This window comes from Thalia democratica, unplaced genomic scaffold (genome assembly GCF_965202585.1).
Source record: "Thalia democratica unplaced genomic scaffold, ktThaDemo2.hap1.1 HAP1_SCAFFOLD_1976, whole genome shotgun sequence".
NCBI lineage: Eukaryota > Metazoa > Chordata > Thaliacea > Salpida > Salpidae > Thalia > Thalia democratica.
This window is the reverse complement of record NW_028140765.1, coordinates 1-5,000: the sequence shown is the minus strand read 5'-3', so window position 1 is coordinate 5,000 and position 5,000 is coordinate 1. Positions and strand designations below refer to the sequence as shown.

Sequence of the window (5,000 nt, the reverse complement as noted above, 5' to 3'; positions counted from 1 at the left end):
AGAATTATTTTCCGGTTTTTCTTAGCTTCCAATTATGTGACAAAGGAAATTTCATAAAGAATTTTCGTAGGTTTTTTCACAGAATATGTTATTTTCATTTTAGTTGATGTTTTTATTTCATGTTTTATTTTCTAAATGTACTTATTGGGTGCTGAAAGAGCCATAAAAACCTCATAATCGAACAATTTACTAAAAAATTATTAATATTGAAAGATTTAAATTTCGAAATAACCTACCTACGGTTAATCTACACGCGTTTAGAAGCCGTAAAAAATATTTTCGACTTTGTAATGGACCAAACAAAAAATATAGAAAAAATTATCGAAAAAAAAAATCTTTTAAAACTTACCTTACGTTAGTCCTTATGCGTTGCGAAGCTCAAAAAAAATATTTTCGACATTATAATAGAACAAACAAAGAAAATAGAAAAATTTTCCAAAAAAATAAAAAGTCGAAATTCGAAAAAAGAAGAAAAGTGGTCCTTTTCTAGGAGTTTTTTATTCCCAAAAAATGGGTTGATGTCCCCGTAACCCCTAAAAAAAGGGGGTCGAAATAACATTTTTTCATCATGCTTCAAATGGGCTGAAAAATTTTTTACGGGGTCTCTGGACCAAACAAAAACGATCTGTCGAGTCAGAATTCCGAAAATCGAAAATTCCCGAAATTTCTGTACTTAAAAGGCGGGGCGCCCACTATCGACAAAAGTGTGCCAAAACCCACAAACGTTGTGTTACGCGCGCTAAGATAAACACAAGCCTGATTGCTGAAAATGTATTCTATTTGAATAAGGTAAGTATCAACATCAAGGAAGCAATTCCTTTATTATAAACTCATACTCTGATATGCGCTAATATTGCTCGTGAATTGTTATTTAGTTTAAAAATATAATTTATATTACTTTTATTTTATTTTAATTCTATATAATAACTATTTTATATTTTTATTAAAAATTTTCTTGTTCAGTTTCTAAGCAACCACAGTTACGTTTATATGTTTAATTCTATTGTATTCTATATTTATCGATAATTTAATAAATGTTTTAAAAGACTATTCTGGTTTTCCACGCTCTCTTCAAAAATGTGAGTTCTTTTAATTCTTCCACTTAATTATTCATTTTAAAGTAAAACAACTAGTTATACATATTATTATATTATAATGTATGTGTATTAGATACTATTATTTTATAACATAAACATAGATGAGTTATTAAATTAAACGTCAAATATTTTATTACCTAAAATTAAGTTAATCGTAAAATCTGATGTAGTATGAGATATTCTTTAGAAACTAACTATAAATATTCTTGAAGTAAAACAAAACCATCTATAAATAGAACAATGAGAAATAGTAAAACAAACTAAACACAACATGTTTATTTTAACATTGTTTTTTATTTAGTTTAATCACTTAATAAACTTTACTTCTAATCATAGTATTTAATATAGAATATAGTTAACAATCTTTTAAACAAAGTCTTAAATAAAGTTACAGGGAGTAATTGTAATTAAAACACCAAAAAAAAAGGTTTTAATAAAAAAAATACTTACATCAAGTTAAAATTTTATAAGGATTAATTTTAAAATATCAAATTGATTGTAAATCAAGTGCAAATAGGTTTTTTAAACAAACCGAAGGGTTTATAAAGGCTTGTAAACGCTTTCAAACGCCTACGACCATACCACACTGAGCACACCCCATCTCGTCCGATCTGGGAAGTTAAGCAGTGTCGGGCGTGGTTAGTACTTAGATGGGTGACCGCTTGGGAATACCACGTGCCGTAGGCCTTTGCTTTTTGAATTCATCTTTTTTGTACTATTTTTCTTTCTGACCTATTTATACTTATTACTCGTTTATTTACATTTCTTTAACGCTTAAAAGAAAAGTAAATTCTAGTTATTAGCAAATAAAAACGTAAGCCAATCAGATAACGTTATTTGCTGTTTAAACCAATTAGAGCGCTAAAAAAGTGGTTTGACCAGTTTGAGATATCGAAAAAATAATGGCACCATCTTGTAGAGTACAATTTTCTGAGTTAAAATTAATACAATTAGTCTTTTATACTAAAACTTAAAAGTTTTTTTGTCCAAAAACAAATAAAAGCGTGGCTACTTGAAAAATCAAACGAAAATAAATTTTGCACTTTTGTATTGTGAGTCATAATAAGTTATTTACTGTTACCAACAGATACTAGCAAAAGCTTTTTAAAGTTTTGTATTAACTTAATGTATTTGTAATTACTTTTACTTAATAGAAACTATTGAATTACGTTTACTTAGTTTACTTTTGTATGTGTATTAAATATATAGCAATTTTGCTTGAACTTAAATAAAGATTATTAAACTATTAAAAGAAAACTATCAAAGTTTACTAACTCAAAAGCTAAATCTTAGTTATATTGTTATAAACATTTATGTTGTAATTTACTAATAACTAAATGAGTTTATTTCAAACAAAAAGAATTAAATAATGTTATGTTATGTCAAGCCTACTATATGAGGTATATAGGTATATAAGGTATACAAGCTTATGTTTGAAAGTTATAATAATTAAAATAAAAATAAATATTTAGTTGGTAAAATTTGTATTTAATATGCTTTGAAATTAGAGTTAGTATAGATGTTTTTTTTTAAATATAATAAATATAAGTATTTAGTTACTAATAATAAACTAAAATACCAATTTTGTAGTTATTACAAAAAAAAAAACTTATCTTACTTAAAGTTCACTGTAATTGAAACATTATACAAAAGCTTTATAATTATAAGCTTTGAATAATTCTATTTGAATAAATAATAGATTCATAACTATATTCATGTTTGCATATTTAAATTATAAAAAGTTAGTGTTTTGTGTATTGACTTTATGATTATTTTATTTTAGTAACTGTTAGTTTTATACTTTAATAAAAGAAATATGGTTAACAAGTAAGTTAAAAATGAAAGAAGCATAAAAAAACACACTAATTAACTGCTTATTCAATAGTTTGATTATTTAATTATTTTTCTGTTATATAGTTTAATCGTATTGTATAAAAAATACAGAGGTTTAAAGTAAGTTTGAATAAAAATAAAACAAAACATATAATATAAGCATTAGTTAAAATACATAGTTTTTTTTTCTAAAAAAATTTAATTCTTTAATAATAAGTAGTAATTTAAATAAAAAATAATACAAGTAAAGTTATACAATATATATACTATAGTTTGTCAAACTAGGCAAACACTACTAGGCAAAAAACAAACTAGGCAAAAAACCTACAAAGTAGGCCACCACTACAATCCTATGTTCCAACTGGAAATTCAATGAGATCGTTACTGTACTTGTGATGAACGTTGATAATCCCCAAGATTGTAAGTCGAAGGCCTTACCCAACCTAACCAGCGCACTGGTTTTCTTACAACTGAATTAATCAACATTTATTATTGAATATAATCATTATTGATAGATAGAGGAATGTTGACAATCAACAACAGATTGTAGGTCAAAGGCATTACTCGACCCAAGTACCCACAACCTAGATTGAACAACATTTATTAGATAGATTTGTTTAATGATAGATAGAGGAATATTGTCAATCCACAACAGATTGTAAGTCAAAGGCATTACTCGACCCAAGTACCCACAACCTAGATTGAACAACATTTGTTAGATAGATTAGTTAGATAGATAAATAGTACAGTATAATCTCAAAGAATTTGAAGCCCGAACATTGAACGATAGTGGTGTTTCGTGACGACTAGCGGGATTCGATCTTACAACCTTCTGCTTATGAGTCAGCTGATAAGACCACTGACCCACCGCGCCACGACAAAGATAAAGAAATATTTTGCTATATAAATAGGTTGATTTTTATAATTTTGTTATACAGTGTCAATTACAGTGAACTTCAAGTAAGATATACAACAGTATATATATTTCCGAGTCTGACTTTGAGTACTTTTTATATATTATTAACAAGATTTTTTAGGAGTAATATCTGTTTAGTTCTTTAATATATCTTTAAAATAATAATATTTTTTAAGGTGTTTAAAACTTTTAGAAGCTGTATGTAATGTCTTTTAGTTTAATAGTTCTTTTAAATTAGTAAAAAAAATAAACATGGTTGAGTTATCAAATTAAACAAAATAGAACGTCAAGTATTTAATTACTAAAATTAATTTAATTAAAAAAAAATCTCAGGTAATCTAAAATGTCAGGAATTATTTAAAAATAAATATAAATTTAAAACTTATTATATTGAAAAGATTGATGAATAATACTCTTGAATGTATGCAATGTTTGTATTTGTAATGCAATAACATAAATGGATAGATCAATGACAAATTGTAAACATATTGTATTATTTTATTTTACGATTTTATTTTATTTATTTAATAATTCAATAAACTTTACTTCTACTTTTCCTGGTCTTAGGTAATTTATAGATAACAATTATTTAAACAAACACTTTTGTACAGTTACAATACAGTTTTAGTACAGTTTGGGAGTAACTGTTGATTAAAAAAACAAAAAAAAAGTTAATTCAGGTTAAAATTTTATAAGGAATAATTTTAAAATATCAAATTGATTGTAAATCAAGTGCAAATAGGTTTTTTAAATAAACCGAAGGGTTTATAAAGGCTTGTAAACGCCTTCAAACGCCTACGACCATACCACACTGAGTACACCCCATCTCGTCCGATCTGGGAAGTTAAGCAGTGTCGGGCGTGGTTAGTACTTAGATGGGTGACCGCTTGGGAATACCACGTGCCGTAGGCCTTTGCTTTTTGAATTCATCTTTTTTGTACTATTTTTCTTTCTGACCTATTTATACTTATTACTCGTTTATTTACATTTCTTTAACGCTTAAAAGAAAAGAAAATTCTAGTTATTAGCAAACAAAAACCTTAGCCAATCAGATAACGTTATTTGCTGTTTGCTTATTTGCTGTTTAAACCAATTAGAGCGCTAAAAAAGTGGTTTGACCAGTTTGAGATATCGAAAAAATAATGGCACCATCT

At 26.5% G+C, this 5,000-nt stretch overlaps 2 non-coding genes across 2 annotated transcripts; both read left to right on the top strand.

Moving 5' to 3' along the window:
• The first annotated feature begins 1,665 nt into the window (after window positions 1-1,665).
• LOC145849041 (5S ribosomal RNA) lies at window positions 1,666-1,784 on the top strand. Its single transcript, XR_014372292.1, has one exon. It is a non-coding gene; the product is annotated as a 5S ribosomal RNA (ribosomal RNA).
• Window positions 1,785-4,639: 2,855 nt separating this feature from the next.
• On the top strand, window positions 4,640-4,758 carry LOC145849037 (5S ribosomal RNA). The gene has a single exon (XR_014372288.1). It is a non-coding gene; the product is annotated as a 5S ribosomal RNA (ribosomal RNA).
• The last annotated feature ends 242 nt before the right edge of the window (window positions 4,759-5,000 follow it).